The 19,746-nt window shown below is 37.3% G+C and overlaps 1 protein-coding gene across 13 annotated transcripts in view; it reads right to left on the bottom strand.

The window, feature by feature from the left end:
* The window catches only part of MYRIP (myosin VIIA and Rab interacting protein), a 288,867-nt gene extending 270,850 nt beyond the window's left edge, over window positions 1-18,017 (bottom strand). For 9 of the 13 annotated variants that reach the window (XM_058184053.1, XM_058184060.1, XM_058184061.1 and 6 more), the window contains exon 1: window positions 17,321-17,756. The gene's annotated coding sequence lies outside the window, so the exon portion shown is untranslated. The other 4 variants (XM_058184056.1, XM_058184055.1, XM_058184057.1 and 1 more) reach the window with 4 other exon arrangements.
* Between the last annotated feature and the right edge of the window lie 1,729 nt (window positions 18,018-19,746).

The raw sequence follows: 19,746 nt of genomic DNA, 5'->3' as shown, positions 1-19,746 counted from the left end.
CCGAGCAGCCGACTGTCGGGTGAAGCTGGTGCCAAAGATGACCTCTGGTGGTGAAAAAACCAGTGAAACCAACTGCTAAGGCGCGAAAGCCAGCAAAAGTGGGAGAGGGCGTCGCCAAGAAGGGCACGCCCATCAGGGAAGATTGCGAAGCATCGACCGAAACTGATGATAGCAAAACCACATCAGAGTCCGATGAAGACCTTCTGGTGAGTTGGACACGGGGTCCCTTGGACATTCCAGTCAACCTGCATGTACCCTCTTCGGGTAATTACTACTCTACCACTACTAGATTCTGGATGTACTAGATGCATGATAAGTCCCGAAGTAGTAGAGAAAATGGAACTAAAACTGAGAACCCTAAGTAGGCCCATAGCGTTTGCCCAGTTGGATGGCTCTGTGGCAGGGGGAGGACCTGCCCATTTCGTAACAGAACCCATAGAAATGATAATAGGAGACCATCGCGAGATCCTAAACTTCATAGTAGCCCCAGGGATGGACCAACCCCTGTTCCTAGGGTTGTCATGGCTTCGAAAGTGGAACCCCCATATTAACTGGAGGACAGGAATCTTACGTTTCCGCTCTAGAACACTAAAGGGAAAAAAAGGAGAAACCAAGGAGGGATCTACCGTGGTCATGTTCCAAGATACGATGGGGGCAATGATCGAACGGATAGACGGGGAGGAGAGGATACCTAAGGAATACTGGGATTTGCGAGAAGTCTTTAGTGAGAAAGCATCAGACGTTCTACCTCCCCATAGGCCTATTGACTGTGCCATAGACATCCTTCCGGGGATAAAGCTTCCAAAACCAAAAGCTTACCCCATGACCCAAAAGGAATTGGGGGAGCTACGCAAATTCATAGACAAAAACTTAGAGCGGGGGTTTATCCAACCGGCTAGGCCTTGTGTGGCTGCGCCAGTGATGTTCCGAGAAAAGAAAGATGGCTCTTTTTGTCTGATAGTTGACTATAGAAACCTTAACGCGGTGTGCGCCGAAAACGTATACCCCATGCCGCTCATGAAAGATATGTTAGCGCATCTAGCAAAAGGAAAGTTTTTCACCAAATTGGACCTACGAGAGGCTTACTAAAGAGTTCGTATAAAGGAGGGGGATGAATGGAAAACCGCTTTCAACTGTCTACTAGGGTGTTTCCAGTTTCGAGTTTTGCCGTTTGGACTGCAGGGGGCGCCCGCAGTTTTCATGCAACTAATAAATGAAATACTCCATCAACATTTGTTTAGAGGAGTTCTTGTCTACCTTGATGATATACTTATCTATACAGAAACAATGGAGGAACATATTAAACTAGTAAGAGAAGTTCTTAAAAAGTTATTATCTGCAGAACTTTACTGCAAATTGTCCAAATGTGATTTCCATCAAACTAAAATAGACTACTTAGGATACCGCATATCGGCGGATGGACTAGAAATGGACCCAGAGAAAGTGAAAGCTGTCTTAGAATGGGCCCCCCCACGCACACGCAAACAATTGCAAAGTTTCTTCGGATTTGCGAACTTTTATCGTCAATTCATCCCTTTCTTTGCTCAAATTGCTTTGCCAATCACCAACCTTTTAAAAACTAAAGGAGATACAAAACCCAAGCCATCATTACCTCTTGAATGGACAATGGATTGTCAAGCAGGTTTGAGAAATTAAAACGACTGTTTGCCGCTGAACCTATTTTAAAACACCCCGACATGGATGTCCCTTTTGTGGTACAGGCTGATGCTAGTGACGTAGCAGTCGGAGCCGTTTTACTCCAAAACAATTCCGATGGTAAACTACAGCCATGTGCTTTCACTTCTCGGAAATTAACTGAAACTGAAAGACGATGGGCTATTTGGGAAAAGGAAGCATTTGCAGTCCACTGGGCTCTTCGCACATGGAGACAATTCTTAGAGGGTTCTAATCATCCTTTTGAAGTTTGGACTGATCACAAAAATTTAGAAGCGCTAAAAACTCCTAGAAAACTTTCGCCTAAACAAGCCCGATAGGCTCAATATTTTAACCGCTTTAATTTCTCCTTACATTACATTCCTGGAGGGAAAAACTTTTTGGCAGATGCTCTTTCACGCTTGCCCCAATACAATGGTACTCGCTCCGAGGTGGTTCGCCCAATACTTCCATTCAACAGTTAGCAGCTCCAGCTATAACTCGAAGCCATACCAAAACCGAGTCATCACTACCAGATGAACTAACTAAGTTGTTTAAGGAAGCTTTGAACACTGATGACTGGTTTTTGGCGCATTCGAATGAATGCACACTCCGTGATGGACTAGCTTGGATTGGAGCGAAGCTATATGTTCCTTTATCACTCAGAGAAACCATCCTACAACGATGCCATGATGCCAAAATGGCAGGACATTTTGGATTTGTAAAAACCTTGCATCTTCTTAAAAGACAATTTTGGTGGCCAAGTCTTAAAAAAGACATTCAATCATATATCTCAAGTTGCCCTGTTTGCGCATCGTCTAAAAGGCCTCCAGGAAAACGTCCTGGACTACTCCAAACAGTAGCCCGACCAGGAGCTCCATGGAAAGAAATATCCATGGATTTCATAGTGGAGCTACCCGAAAGTGCAGGCAATACTGTAATCTGGGTAGTGACAGACCTTTTCTCCAAACAAGTCCATTTTATTCCATGTTCGAAAATACCCTCCTCAAAGATTCTGGCGAAGCTGTTTGTACAACACATTTATAGACTACACGGCGTCCCTGAACGCATCATCTCAGATCACGGAGTCCAATTCACTTCTCAATTTTGGAAAGAATTTCTGCGACTGATTGGCTCCACCCAAGGATTAAGCTTCTCCCATCATCCCCAGACTAATGGAGTTGCGAACGCTCAAACTCGGTACTGGAACAATATTTACTTTGTTACATTAACTATCAACAAGACAATTGGGCAGACCTACTTCCTTTTGCTGAAGTCGCCTACAATAACTCAATTCATAGTAGCACAGGATTTACTCCTTTTAAAATAGCTTCAGGCCAAGATTTTGTCCCCATTTCGGAACTTCCAAAGGAGAAAACCACGGTTTCCTCCTTATCAGAATGGATAGATCAAATACAAAGCACATGGAAAATGACTCGCAAGGCGATCGATGACGCTCACCATGCACATAAAAAACAAGCAGATAAAAAAAGATCCCCTGAGAACAAATACCAAGTTGGTGACAATGTTTATCTCTCCACCAAATATTTACAAACTACTCAAAAGTCTAAAAAACTGGGACCTAAATATGTGGGACCTTTCCCCATAGTGAAAATCATCAACCCCGTGACTGTACAACTACAATTACCAAAAACACTTAGAAGAATTCATCCTGTTTTCCATGTCAGCTTGCTGAAACCGGAACACACTTCCACTTTCCGTGCTGACCATATACCCCCTCCTATACCAATTCTCATAGAGGGCGAACAACATTTTGAAATAAAAGAAATCTTGGATTCAAGAAAACATAGAAATAAAATTCAATATCTCATTGCTTGGAAGCACTTCCCTTTGTCCCAAGCTGAATGGGTGAACAAGGAAGATGTTCGTGCTTCAGAAAAGATAGCTCAATTCTATAAAAAATATCCTGACAAACCCTAATTTTTTTTCTTTCTTTCTAGGACTGACGTCCTTGTTGCAGGAGGGCCGAATGTCAGCCTCCACTCCAAACTTCGTATCTCTTTGTGCTCCTTATATTCAGTTGTTAGATAGAAGGGGATTGTATTTCTAATGTAAATAGCTATTGGATTCAAGTTAAGAAGAGAGGGGCCTTTAAGAGTGTTGGTCTGACATAATTAAGGTGGGAGGAGAGATTAATGTTTTGAATTCACAGGAATGTTTGGGCGCGAACGCTAACGGACATTGCATTCCTGATTTGATTGACAACCAGAGACTTGCGGAAGAAGATTACCATGGGACCCCAAGAAGGAGCTGGCATTGGACCAGACCTGATGACCTTTTGGGACAGAGGAGGGAGGAATAGGGTGATACAGATTGTCAGCAATATTCTGTCTCAGATTCAACTTTAACCCTGCTGCAATCCAGATGTAATTAGTAAAAGTACTTTTCTTTATTTGCAAATGAAGTCAAGGTGTATTCTTTCCTAGTTATAATCAGAGGCAGCCTGACAAATAGCTAATAGATTAATGTTAATTTTGCAGCAAAGACTTCATAATGATCAATCTGGATTTATAAAAGGGAGACAGATGAGGAATAATGTTAGGCAGATTGTTAATTTATTGGAGTATTTAGAAAAGAAAAATTTTATTCCAGCAGCATTTATTTTTCTCGATGCAGAGAAAGCTTTTTGAGAAAGCATTGGGATTTTTTATTTAAATTAATAGAAAAGATGCAATTTGGAGATGGTTTTATAAGAATAATTAGGGCAATTTATGGAGAGCAAACAGCACAGATTATAATTAATGGTAGCTTAACAGAACCTTTTAAGATTGCGAAAGGAACAAGACAGGGATGTCCTTTATCATCATTATCGTTTATTTTAACTCTAGAACCATTATTGGTTAAAATACGAGAAGTAAAAGAGATAGAGGGAATTAAAGTTAGACAATATGAATATAAACTGAGAGCTTTTGCAGATGACCTGGTGATTACTTTAACAAACCCTATAAATTCTAGTTTATCTTTGTTGGAAATAATTGATCGAAATGGGAAGGTTTCAGGGTTTAAGGTAAATCAGAAAAACACAAAAGTGATAATAAAAAATATGGCCAGACAACAGAAAGAAAAATTAGAGGAAATAACAGGATTTGAAATTGTAAAGAAGGTTAAATATTTAGGGGTTTATATTACATCGTCAAATGTGAAATTGTATAAGAATAATTATGAGGTTTTATGGCAAAAAGTTCAGAAGGAGTTGATTGTTTGGAATAGAATAGAATAGAATAGAATAGAATAGAATAGAATAGAATTTTATTGGCCAAGTGTGATTCGACACACAAGGAATTTGTCTTGGTGCATATGCTCTCAGTGTACATAAAAGAAAAGATACGTTCATCAAGGTACAACATTTACAACACAATTGATGATCAATATATCAATATAAATCATAAGGATTGCCAGCAACAAGTTATAGTCATACAGTCATAAGTGGAAAGAGATTGGTGGTGGGAACTATGAAACGATTAATAGTAGTGCAGATTCAGTAAATAGTCTGACAGTGTTGAGGGAATTATTTGTTTAGCAGAGTGATGGCCTTCGGGAAAAAACTGTTCTTGTGTCTAGTTGTTCTGGTGTGCAGTGCTCTATAGCGTCGTTTTGAGGGTAGGAGTTGAAACAGTTTATGTCCAGGATGCGAGGGATCTGCAAATATTTTCACGGCCCTCTTCTTGATTCGTGCAGTATACAAGTCCTCAATGGAAGGCAGGTTGGTAGCAATTATTTTTCTGCAGTTCTAATTATCCTCTGAAGTCTGTGTTTTCTTGTTGGGTTGCAGAACCAGACAGACAGTTATAAAGGTGCAAATGACAGACTCAATAATTCCTCTGTAGAATTGGATCAGCAGCTCCTTGGGCAGTTTGAGCTTACTGAGTTGGCGCAGAAAGAACATTCTTTGTTGTCCTTTTTTAATGATGTTTTTGATGTTAGCTGTCCATTTGAGATCTTGCGATATGATAGAACCCAGAAATTTGAAGGTTTCTACTGTTGATACTGTGTTGTCAAGTATTGTGAGAGGTGGAAGTATGGAAGGGTTTTTCCTAAAGTCTACCACCATTTCTACGGTTTTGAGTGTGTTCAGTTCCAGATTGCTTTGGTTGCACCACAAGGCTAGTCGTTCGACCTCTCGTCTATATGCGGATTCGTCATTGTCTCGAATGAGACCAATCACTGTTGTGTCATCTGCGAACTTCAGTAGCTTAACAGATGGATCATTGGAGATGCAGTCATTGGTATACAGAGAGAAGAGAAGTGGGGAGAGCACACAGCCTTGGGGGGGCCCTGTGCTAATTGTACAGGTATTTGATGTGATCTTGCTTAGCTTCACCTGCTGCTTCCTGTTTGTTAGGACAAAATTGCAATTATCGTTGTTGGGGAGAATAGCTGCTATTAAAATGAATGTTTTACCTAGATTTTTATTCCTCTTTCAGATGATACCAATAATTAAGAAAGATAAGAATCTGGAGGAATGGCAGACGGAAATTAATAAATTTATATGGGAAGGTAAAAAAGCTAGGGTTAAAATGAAAATAATTCAAGATTCTCGGGAAAGGGGAGGTTTAAAAATGCCCAATTTTAAATTATACTATGAAGCAGCTGCTCTCTCTGCAATAAGTGATTGGTTTAACTTAATGGAGGAAAGAATTCTGAATATAGAAGGTTATGAATTGCTATATAGATGGCATGCATATTTAATTTATGACAAGTGGATAAGGCCTTTAAAAATCATATGTTAAGAACTGCTCTTCTGCGTGTTTGGAAAAAATATTCTTATAAACTAAATTATAAGGTTCCTTTGTGGGCAAGTCCTAGACATACAATAGAGAATATAAATTTAGAACAGAATCAGGAAATGATTACATATAAAGATCTTTTATATAGAGAAAGAGGTAGTTTGCAATTAAAATCCTTGCACGTATTAAAAGAAGAAGAGAAAAATTATACTTGGTTTCAATATGGGCAACTACATGCTAGATGGAAGGAAGATCAGAAAATTGGTATAGTTCATAATGAGGAAAATTTGGTAAAGCAAATTAGAAATCAATTTCAGGAGCATATAAAGGGTTTGTATAATGTGTTACTTGAAATAGACTCTGAAAGGGATTTGGTAAAGGACTGTTTGATAAAGTGGGCACAAAATTTTCAGGAAACAATATTGTTGGAAACCTGGGAAAAAATTTGGGTTAGAAATGTTAAATTTACACAGGCACAGAATTTAAGGGAAAATGTTTACAAAATGTTTTACAGATGGCATTTAGATCCTAAGAAACTATCGTGTATGTATCCAGATATGCAAGCAAAATGTTGGAGATGCAATTGTGATGATGCTACGTATTTTCATATTTGGATAAGAATTTGGTGGATTATACAAAATGTTCTGAAAAAGAAGATAAAGTTCCTGCCGCAATTTTTTTTTTTGTTGGGAATTATTACAGACTGTACAGTAATTGAGACTAAACTGATTTTAAACTTAATAACAGCGGCAAGATTACTGATAGGACAGTATTGGAAGAAAAAAGAACTACCTATAGTAGAAGAATGGATATTGAAAGTTGCCAATTTGGCTGAGATGGCAAAAATCTCAGTCTTTTTTTTTTTTCATAAAAAAGTTTTATTTTTACAATCATGTCAAACAACTCATTCAATGTACAGTTATATACAATTAGTCGGGCTTGCCCAGTCACCACCCCCCTTTTTAACACTCTTCCCTCTTCTACCTTCTTTTACTTTCCAAACCTTCCTCTCCTTCTCTTATCTACATCCTCTCCTCCCTCCACCCTACACCTTCCTTCTCCATCTTCTACCCCTCTTCCTTCCTCTTCTCCTCTTTTCTACCTCCTACTCTCTCTTTTCTCCCTCCCCACCGTTCTAAAATGGTAACTGGGCAGACCCGACCCTACATTAATTATATTTATACATCTTCAATAATCCCTGTACATTAACCATCACTCCATCTCTACCCTCAACCCCCAATTCCCTCCCCTTACCCCCACCCCACCCCGACTTCCCAGAACAAAATGCAGGGTATCAAAACTAACAATCATAATCTAAAATAATTCCTAAATTATAATCTCTAGTCTCTCCACACTTAATCACACTCTCAATTCCCCTCTCCTTCAGAAATATATCTAATACAAAATATTTCCTAAATTTACTCATATGCTATTCGATATTTTTTTATCTGATACTTATTTTGAATATAATCAATCCACATTTTCCATTCTAAAATATATTTTTCTTGTGCATAGTCTTTCAAGTAAGCAGAGATTTTTGCCATTTCTGCCAGATTTGATACTTTGAGTGTCCATTCTTCAATTGTAGGTAATTCTTCTTTCTTCCAATATTGAGCAATCAAAAGTCTTGCGGCTGTTATTAAGTTCAAAATCAATTCAGTCTCTATAGCTGTACAATCCATAATTATTCCTAGTAGAAAGAACTGCGGAGTAAACTTAATCTTCTTTTTCAAAATATTCTACATGATCCACCATACTTTAATCCAAAATGCTTTAACTTTTTTACAAGTCCACCATATATGGTAATAAGTGGCATCTTCACAATCGCATCTCCAACATTTAGCCTGTACATTAGGATACATACATGACAACTTTTTGGGGTCTAAATGCCATCTATAAAACATCTTATAAAAATTTTCTCTCATATTTTGCACTTGTGTAAATTTAACATTCCTCACCCAAATTCTTTCCCAAGTTTCCAACATTATTGGTTGCTGAAAATTTTGTGCCCACTTAATCATACAATCCTTAACCAATTCAGTCTCTGAGTCTATTTCTACTAATACATTATACAACCTCTTAATATGCTGTTGGCCTTGATCTCTCATTTGTTTTAACAAATTATCCTCAATTTGCTTAACACCTATTTTTTGATCTAATTTCCATCTAGCTTGTAATTGTCCATATTGGAACCATGTATAATTTTTCCCTTCTTCCCCCATCTTTTCTCTGGATTTTAATTGTAATTCCCCCTTTTCCATACAAAGAAGTTATTTATAGGTAACTACCTCCATCTTTTGATATATAGTTATATTTTCTATCATGTGTCTCGGGATTGCCCATATTGGAATCTTTCCATCTAATTTATATTGATATTTCCTCCAAACCCTCAATAATGCATTTCTAATTATATTATTTTTAAATATTTTATCTACTTTCTTATCATATAATAAATATGCATGCCACCCATATAACAAACCATAACCTTCTCTATATTCAAAACTCTTTCCTCAGTTAAATTAATCCAATCAGTAATTAATAAGACAACTGTTTCATAATACAATTTTAAGTTAGGCATTTTAAGACCCCCCCCCCTTTCCCTTGTATCCTGCATTATTTTTAATTTTATTCTTGGTTTTTTGCCCATCCATACAAATTTATTAATCCCCTTTTGCCATTCCTGTAATTTAATATCATTCTTAAGCACCGGTATCATTTGAAACAAAAATAAAAACCTGGGCAAAACATTCATTTTTATAGCCGCTATTCTTCCCAACAAAGATAGTTGTAACTTCTTCCAACTCTCCATTTCTTTCCATACCTTCTACCACAATACCTCATTATTATTTTTGTATAATTTAACATTTGAAGCTATAATATATATTCCTAAATATTTAACCTTTTTAACAATTTCAAAACCTGTAGTTCTTTCTAACTCTTCTTTTTGTTGTATATTCATATTTTTAGTTATCATCTTTGTCTTTTGCTGATTCACCTTAAATCCAGATACTTTGCCATACTGACCAATTATATCTTTTAAACCAGTAGCTGAGTATATTAGTTGAGATACAGTAACAACCAAGTCATCTGCAAAAGCTCTTAATCTGTAATCTTGATGTTTAACTCTAATTCCCTTTATTCGATCGGAACCACGTATTTTATTCAGAAGAATTTCTAAAGTTAAAATAAAAAGTAATGGGGACAAGGGACATCCCTGTCTCGTCCCTTTTCCAATTTTAAAAGTTTCTGTTAACCCACCATTTACTATTATTTGTGCTGTTTGCTTCTGATATATTGCTTTGATTGCATGGATAAAATAATCCCCAAATTGCATTTTTTCTATTACTTTAAACAAAAACTGCCAATCCAATCTATCAAAAGCATTTTCAGCATCCAAAAAGGAATGCGCTGAGACTTGGTTGTTTCGTTCCAAATATTCAAGTAAATTTACGATTTGCCTCACATTATATCTCATCTGCCTACCCTTAATAAATCCTGACTGATCATTATGAATTATTTGATTCATCACTGGCATTAATCTATTAGCAAGTATCTTGGTAAATATCTTGTAATCAGTATTTAAAAGTGATATAGGCCTATAATTCTCTGCTTTAATACCATCTCGATCTTCCTTCGGTATTAACAAAATAAAGGCTGTCCTCCATGAAGGGGGAACATCTCCTCCCATTTGAATTTTATTAAATAACTCTTTAAGTGGTTCAACCATCTCATTTTGTAAATTTTTGTAATAAACAGCTGTTAAACCATCTGTACCTGGTGCTTTACCGATTTTAAGTTGCTTAATTGCTAACAAAATTTCCTCTGAAGTAATTAATTGATTCAGTTCTTCTCTTTGATTTTCTGTAAGCTCACAAATATTTTGTTGTTGTAAATATCTTTCTATCTCTGTATCATCAATCATATCCCTAGTATATAATTTACTATAATACTCTAAAAATGCTTTTTTAATCAAGTTCTTGTGATAAACTTCCTTACCCCTATATTCTATTTTATCAATCGTTCGTGATTTCTGTTTTTTCCTTATTAAATAGGCAAGCCATCTTCCTGGCTTATTGGCATTATTAAACGTGTTATGTTTTACATATTGTAAATTAATTGCTACTTGATCTGCCATCAACATATTAAACTGATCTCTTAATATATTTATTGATTCTTTTATTTTACTATTTCCTGGGCTATTTATCAATAATTGTTCTTTCTTTTTAATTTCCTCTTCCAGTTCCTTTTTCTTTTTCTGCAATTTATTTTTGTATTTAATATTCATTTGTATAAGATTTCCTCTCATATAAGCCTTGCTGGCGTCCCAAATCATCTCTATAGATGTCTCTTTTTTCATATTCATAATAAAAAATTCTTTCATTTGCTTTTTACATTCATTTACATTTTGTTCATATTTAAACAAATTCAATCCAAACCGGACTATGATCAGATAAGAGTTCTTGAACAAATCTTAGTCTTCTTCACTCTAGAATACAAATCATTAGTAATCAAAATAAAATCAATCCTCGAAAATGATTGGTGCCTGTCAGAAAAGAAGGTAAAATCCCTCTCTTCTGTATTACGTTCTCTCCAAATATCTCTTAATTCCAAGTCCTCCATCATTTCAAAAAAAGCCTTTGGTAATTTCGCCCGGCTTGATATCTTCCTTAAACTTTTTTTGTCTTTTTGAGTATCCAACACACCATTCCAATCACCCATTAATATATATGATTTATAATCCCAAAATACTATTCTTTTATGTAAAAACTTGAAAAAAATTTCTTGTTGTTGATTCGGAGCATAAACTCCAACAAAAGTTCAATAGCAATGTATCTTCCTTGCTTATCCACCTCAATTAATTTTGCTGATATATCCTTCTTTATATATATAACTAAACCATTTTTTTTCCCCAAAGAGGAGGCAACAAAATGTACTCCCAGTTTTGAATTTATCAAATATTTCTGGTCTAAAGATCTAATATGTGTTTCTTGTAAACAGGTAATGTCATTTTTAAATTGTTTCAAATAGTGAAATACTTTCCTTCTCTTCTGCGGTGAATTCAAACCATTAACATTCCAAGATAATAGTTTAATTGCCATTATCGGCCAAAAGAAACTTTTGGAACACTAGCCGCAGATCACATTTTGCTTTAGGCCTTGCTCCTCCCACTGTTTCCGTTGTAGTAGTTGCCAGTTGTTGTTGTACCTTCATCTCTTGTTCCTTGCGTTTAGCAGCAGCTCTTGTCAGCCTTTGTTCTTTTGAGTCTGAACCCGTCGTAGGTATTTCCAACACTTGTAATAAATCTTCTTCCATCACAATCTGTTCTTGTACCTGCTTCACTTCTCTTTCCTTCACTTCAGTCTCCCTTCTTCTAGCTTCCAATGGAGGAAGACTTCCAACTTTTAATGCCTCAACATAAAATTCTCTTGCTTTTCCAACTGTATTGAGACGATATACTTTCCCTGCATAATATACTATTATACCAGTTGGAATATCCCATCTATATTCAATCTGACGTTTTTTAAGTTCATTCACCAGGAAGGCAAATTCCTTCCTAGCCCTTAACATTTTTGGTGGAATTTCCTTTAATATTAAAATATCTTGACCAGCAACCTGAATCTTCTCCCCCTTATATGAGGCTTGCAAAATCTGATTTCTCACTGTTCTATTTGTAAAATAAATAACAACATCCCTTGGCAACTTTTTTTGCCTTGCTATCCAAGAATTCACATGATATATTTTATCAATTTGATAAGCCACATCTGCTGGACGAGCTGCTAATATCTCAGCAAATACTTCAGAAAAAATTTCCCTTAAATTCTCTTCTTTATTCTCTTTCAAACCACGGATTCTTAGAGCAAATTCCATATTTCTATATTGTATCAAAACTATTTCATCATCTGTTTTTTCCATTTTACTTTGAAATTCAGCCATTTTATTTTCTAATTTTGAATTATGTTGCTTAATTTCTTCAACTTCCTCTTCTAATAAAATCACATTTGTTGCCAAACTTTGTACTGCAATTACAAATCCTTCCTTAACTTCTTTATTTCCCACTTGAATTTCTAATATCTGCTCTTTCATTTCAGACATCTCATCAGTTATTACTTTAAATTTTTCTTGCATAAAGTCTTTTAAATTCTCTTGTACCGCCTCTAAGTTCAATGTTCTAGTCTCTGCTGTATGAGCTGGAGAAGCACCAGCTGATGAAATTCCAGAGCCCTTTGTTACAGTAGACTTTAATTGTTTGGCTGCCATCTTCTATAAAATTATTTATTTATTTCCAACTTAATATTCACTTTAAATCTTCTTAACCTCTGAGAAACACAGTCTTTTAAAGCAATATTTAAAAATCTCCCCTAGATTCTATCAGCAGGCAGCAAAGAATTAAAGAGTTAAAGTAGCAAATAACATGCAATTTACCAGCAGCAGACGGCAAACGCTAAAAGTATCACTTTCGCTTTCCACTCGTTAACTTGTTAACAATTCGCCTCCATTTTCTTGCTGTTTTCAAGCTTGTTACAAAGTAACGGGGGATTGGCTTGGCTACTTGCATAAAGTTCTCCCACTTTCGTTCTGTCCGGTATAATCCTTTATTGTCCAAAATAAATCTCGGTGTTTGGTCGTGGTGATTGGTTCCGCCAAAGCAGAAAAATCCTCGGATCTGGAGCACTTCGGGTTGCTGGAGGGAACTTAACCCTTCAACCCCCTTTTTTCTCAGGGGCTTTAGGGAAATTCTACCTCTGCCCTCAGCTCACCATCTCTTCTTCTCCCGAAGAGAGGGTTTTTTGAACCGCTAGACAGCAGATTTAAGCTATCCTAGCAATTCCACATAATCCAGAGGTTGGTGATCATAAAGATCACCGCCATCACCTACGGTGCCAAACAGGAAGTCAAAAATCTCAGCCTTTTTGAAAGACAATACACAAGAAAGATACTTAAAGGAATGGAAAAAATGGATTGACTATATTCAAAACAGATATCAGATGAAGAGATATCAGACTGCCTTTGAATGATTAGGATGTATTACTTCTGATTGTTTTGGGGGAGGTTAGGAACTGATGAGAATTGTAGGAGTATAATAGAGTTGGGAGGGAAAATTTTTAGCATATGTTTGTTTTATTTTTAACTATACCTTGTGTTTGTTCCAGGAAGTCGGGGGGGAGGGGGGAGAGGGATTTGTGAAGGAGGGGAGGGTGGGGGTGGGGGGAAAGGGGGAAAATTTTGTAAAACTTTTTGAATAAAAAAAATTAAAACAAGGTATGTTAAAATTTTTCTTATTGAAATTCATGTTCTACTCAGTTTCACCTAGATCAGGGGTATCAAACTCACGGCCCGTCAGCCAGATGTGTCACATGCTGGCTATGCTCACCAGATTTAGTGAAGGGGGAAAAAAGTTTCAATATATCACGTGATGATGTGTCGTCGAGAGTTTGGCACCCCTGACCTAGATCATAAATTTTCATCTGACACCAGTGTTTCTTGATACATTCCAATTTTTAATTTAGGAGAAGGAACAGAATTTTTATATTTAAATTACTTTATACATTCATTAAATTCATTTATGTAGATACTGCATGTATTTAATGAACCAGTTGCAATTTAAAATATTTTGCTACAGTGTTCCAATTCAGTTTTAATAATTTAATAATTTTGTTGTTGTTGCTGTTAGTTGCGAAGTCATGTCCAACCCATCACAACCCTATGGACAACGTTCCTCCAGGCCTTCCTGTCCTCTACCATTCCTCTGGAGTCCATTTAAGCTCACACCTACTGCTTCAGTGACTCCATCCAACCACCTCATTCTTTGTCATCCCATTCTTCTTTTGCCCTCAATCTTTCCCAGCATTAGGCTCTTTTCCAGTGAGTTTTTAATTATTAAATTAATTATTAAATTTAATTTAAGAATTTAAGAATACACAAATATAACAATAGTAGCTGAGACAAATCAACTTTTTCTAAGTTGTCATTTTCTTTAACTACAAATGTATGATTATAAAAACAAGCAAGCCAAGCAGTCACTTGCCCTATGTGTATAAATCATCTGAAAATTCCCAGATTTATTTTATTTCTTTATTTTATTAAATTATTAAATTTATTAGTTTTTATGCCACCCACCTCCCCTATAAGGTGATTCTAAGCAGCTTACAAGCTATAAAAGAAGTGGGGGGAAATTAAAATATTAAAACATTAAAACTACACAGATTAAAATTTTAAAAAAGATAACCCATAATAGAGAGATGGATGAACAGTCAGCAATCCCAGCAGTGAGGGTCCCGCTCGGGTCTTCAGGTTAACCAACAAAGTCAAGTTTTAATACCTTTCTGGAAGGCCAAAAGCAGTTCTCACTTCTGATAGAAGAGTATTCCACTGGAATGGGGCCATGATGGAAAAGGTTCTTTTCCTTGAACCTTTTTGCTGGAATTCCTTAATAGGCATCTTCTTCTGGTGCAAGTGGGCAAGCTAGTCCCATTGGGAAAGATGGCTCCTCAGATACCCAGGACACATGCCACATAGGGCTTTATGCCATGTAACAACAACCAGCACCATGAATTGGGTCTGGAAGCAAATTGGTTACTAACGCAGTTCGTGCAGTAATAGCGTTATATAAGCAGCCCTAGGGACTCTCAGCACTGTGATGTGCCACTGCATTAGCTTCAGCTTCTAAATACTCTAAAGCAGGAATGTCAAACACGCGGCCTGCAGGCCAGATGCATCACATGCTGGCCCCGCCCGGTTTAGCAAAGGGGAAAAAAGTCCCGATATATCATGTGCTGCCATGACAACACAAGTTTGACAACCCCTGATCTAAAAGGTAGTGCCTATAGAGCATGTTACAATAATTAAGACATGAATGACAATGCATATGGCCTCAAGATCCAGGTAAGAGTGCAAATGGTTCACCACATAGCCACGACTGCCACTACTCTTTGAGATTTCAACCCCTTTATTTCCGCCATAGTGATGATTTAATGCTTTGTCTGACTCACTTATTTCTTTACCTCTCCTGGACTGGTACAACTGTCTACCTTCACATACATACCTTTTAATACCAATGTTTCTGTTACATGGACTAAAAGGGGAAAGTGGGAAATCCTTGTCAATTTCAACTGGTTTAAGAAAAAGAAAGGTCTATTATAGGTCTTTAGTAAATTTAACTTTTTAAAATTCCAGCTTTTTATTTTTCTATCATTTTAGAAAAATGGCACTGGAGGTCTGTGACCAAAGCAGAGTGGTCATTCCCACCACACGTTGCAGTAGTCAGAGTGGATAGTTTTAGTTACAAGGAATTGAAGCACAACATACAAAGTAGACAGTGCAGACTGAGCTAGCACACATTGGAGAACATTTTTGACACAGCTGCAACATGGACCGAATGTTGCAGTAGTCAGAGTAGATAGTTTTAGTTACAAGGAATTGAAGCACAATATACAAAGTAGACAGTGCAGACTGAGCTAGCACAAATTGGAAAACATTTTTGACACAGCTGCAACATGGACCCAATTACTTAATGGTTGGGAGGAGTAAAAAACAATCTTATGTGTTCTTTCATGAAATTCATACTGATGTAAATTAGAAATATGGATCTTCTTTGTAATATTTTAAAGCTACTATATGCAAAAATAATATAACAATAATCTATAATATTATTTCACTGTATCCATGGATACTTAGCAGAAATTATTTGTACTCAAATGTTTCCATAAATTTGCAAGCTCAAACAGCTGGCCACTAATTTAGTCTGATTAGTTCATAAATGCAAATTAATAAGCTTACTAGCCAGGCCCAGCAACATTAATGGCTAAATTAAATCAGATAAAAGAAAGAAGAAAAAACCAAAGCAGAGTTATTGAATATTTTGCTGCCTATTATATAATACCGTCTTACAAATTAAATTAAATACCATCTTAAAAGTCAAGTTTACTATGCCCTCAGGTGTACTTTAAGTTACCATAAACCTCCTTACAGTTATGTAAGTCTATGGATAAAAACAGCAATAAACAGTACTAATAACCAATCACTGTAATTTTAGCTAAAATTATTGCACTCATTTCTAAACTAGAAGAGATGTTGAAAACTACAACCAAAGCACACAATTAACAGAAAGTTGACTTAATTTTAGTGCTATTTAGTTAAAAATCTATTATCTATGCTCCTTTCTTTAAAAAAGCTATAACCCTTTTTAGTTCTATCACTTTCTGTGAACCTTAAGAATCTATGATATTAACAACCCAATCACTGCATAAATCTCAATGCATTTAAATCAGTAAATGCATTCAATTTTAATTATAGTTTCAATCTATTACAACCATTGGATATATCTGTAAAGACTGTTTTGGAAAGATATAAATTCCATAAAGAAATAAAGAATTTGTAAGATTATATATTAAATACATAGCATTATTTCACTCTAGTCACCCTGTTATGGAATTATATTAGAGCTAGAAATACCTTCTTTGCAAGACACATCTAAGATCTATAAAGAAAATGCTGTTTGCAGTTCTATAAGACATATTTCAGCAGAATCCAAGTGGCAATTGCATCAAAATCATTCTCCAAATACAGACATTTCTACCTTTCCCTGCACTAGGCACTGCAATAAAGGAGACTGGTAGAGAGCAAAGAGGTGGACAGTTGTCCATGCTCACCCTCAGCATAATGCAAGAAAGATGCAGCAAAATGGAAGCTATCCGGTAACTTCTCTGATTTCTTAGCTCCAACCTCAGTTCCAGCACATTCCCTCTTTTCTTCAGCAAAGTGGTCCAAAGCTGAAGATAAAAGCTGGTCCAACAATTCCTTAAAATCTCCCTCTGTGTCCCCTGCCCACAAGTCTAAGCAGTGATGGACCATCCTGAGCTGCTTGTCATTTTCAGCCAACTAAACTCATATGAGGGGAAGAAGGGGAGAACCTCTCTAACCTTTGGAGTTGTCTGCACCAGTCCAGTACTTCCAATATCCGACACCAAGAGCAGGAGGAGAACCCAAATTAAATTATCTCCAGTATAAAGCAAGCGTCTCAAAAGGTCAGATAAAAGAGCCGGTTGCGCCTTCCTTTACATTAGCATGGCAGCTGTCATAGAAGGGGACAGTTTTGAATTTTTTCTGGCTTTGATCGGAATCTTCTTTAGTAGCAAGCGCCTATCACCACTGAATTAAAGGAAACGTGATAGCCACAAGGCGACCATATGCCTCCGTCTTGAGACTGTCTCTTTCACCCCCTTCCGCACTCCTTGCAGACTTAGCTCCTGCTATTGCTGACACCTAGCCGGGGTACCAGGCGACCAATCAGAAAATAGCGGCAGTTCCAAAGGGAGGGGAGGGTGCTGGAGAACCAGGAATAAGCCAAAGCGAACGCGCATGCTACCTTTCAGGCTTTGCCCAAGCAAGCCGCGAGGCTCTTGCTATTTTCTCCAAAAACATAGGGATGGAAGAAAGAACACGCACGCGCCAAACAACGCCTACGTGCACTAGAAATAACAAGGATAACCGCTCCCTCCCCCACGGCGCGCACGTTGTAGCTGCTGCTAAATGATTGGTGAGAAAGAAGAGCTTCGGGGGAAGATTCGACTGTTAACCGGAGCTGACAGGATTTGGAGGAGGGGAAAGGATTGCTGGGTGCGTATTGTATCCTTAAGCAGCAGAAGGAATGGGCGTGGTTTTAGATTAAAAGAACCCTGCCTCGAAGTGAAACCTCAGTTTAAATTTGAATGCTCTGGTCTGGAATGTGGGGAGTTCTTAAGGCAGGGAGAAAAATGAGCCAAATGCCATGTTGGAAAGAAAATCTATCTGGTTCAGTTCCAGGCTGAGAGAAAAACGCTGTAAGCAACATGGAGGCTGATTGGAAAAATGGTTTATTGAACAGAACCTCAAAGATAATTCTGGGTCAGCTGAACAAAATGGGGTTGAGAGCAGGGGTGAAATCTACTTACCTTCCTTACCAGTTCGGAAGTGCACGCGGCGCGTGTCACAGGTGCGCGCAGACCTGTGCATGCGCAGAAAGTAAAAAACATTACTTCCTGGTTAAAACCATTGTTATCAGATTGCCGAACTACCAGCCATGGTCGCTACCAGATCACATGATCCAGTCTGATCTGGGAGCATTTCACCCCAATTGAGAGTGGGTGGGTTTTATAATTTCTTTGGGCTTTGTATTTGAGTTTCCTGGTCCTTTTCAAGAACATGTCCTTTAATATTCTATTAGCTGTTGTCAGATTCCTATGGGGTCATGTAGGTATCATAGCTGGCTCTATAGGCAAAAGAGGAAATGCGAATCCTATGTGTTTGAGCTAATCTGGGCAACCTTTGGTTTATTGTTTATCTGAGCTCCTAGGTTTGTGACTTTGAAGTTTGGACTGCTCTGAGGGTTCAATGAAGGGGCTTGTGTTCTGAAAGGGTATTGGGCAATTCCTATTGTGGCTTATTGGCTTTCCTCCTGCACTGGATCTTGGGTGAGGGGCTGCTTTCTAATCCTACCATTCTTCCTATGAATTTCAAAATATCCTGTCTTGAGTGGATTTCTGCCTGCAGTATTTGCCTTGCTTATGAATAGAGCTATCTAGATACTTGTCTTCCTCTTTCAATAAGCTCTTTATCTCTTACGTGTTGACATCTGTTGTGGGCTATTAAGAAAGACTTGGGGGCATCTTTCTGCTTTTAAGAGCATGTTTCTCCATTTCTCCTTTAGGAAATATATTCTGCCTTTTTAATATTTCCCGATGAAGGGAGCATATATACTGAAATACTAGAATTAGGCTTAGTAGAAAACTTGCTAATGATATTTGATGTCTTGTATACCTGCATGGTCTCTTGTTTGTATAACACTGACATATGTATTGTGCCCTTTTGTGGTTAGAACATAAATATGCCATCATGGATGGTTATTGCGGTCACACTGACTAAATTCCTGAAATGCTATTGAAACCTCATCCCAATGACAGTCTCTGGCAATTGTCAGAGTCCATCATTTGATCTCTCCCCACCCCACTCTGGCTGAGAACGTGTATGTCATCCTCCAGGAAATCAAGTGGTAATTAAGAAGACAAAAGGGGGAAAAGACAACACTGCAGAAGTATGTAAATCTAGAGTTAGATTACATTCACTGACTTTTATTATGGGAGACACACAAACCAGATTCCAGAATACGCAGATGCCAGAGTTGAGGATTTATGACTTTTTGGGTATAAGAGGACATTGCTTTCTCTCATGACTTCGTATTCCTTCCTAGCATGTATCTATGTGTTTGGAATGACTAACCATTTGAATCTGATCAGAATTAAATGCTATTTTACTCAAGCCTCTGTTTAAGTCTCTTGATTGGCATTTATGAGCTTAGACATATTAATAA

This window comes from Ahaetulla prasina, chromosome 4 (assembly GCF_028640845.1).
Source record: "Ahaetulla prasina isolate Xishuangbanna chromosome 4, ASM2864084v1, whole genome shotgun sequence".
Taxonomy (NCBI): domain Eukaryota; kingdom Metazoa; phylum Chordata; class Lepidosauria; order Squamata; family Colubridae; genus Ahaetulla; species Ahaetulla prasina.
This window is presented reverse-complemented; position numbering and strand designations above follow the sequence as displayed.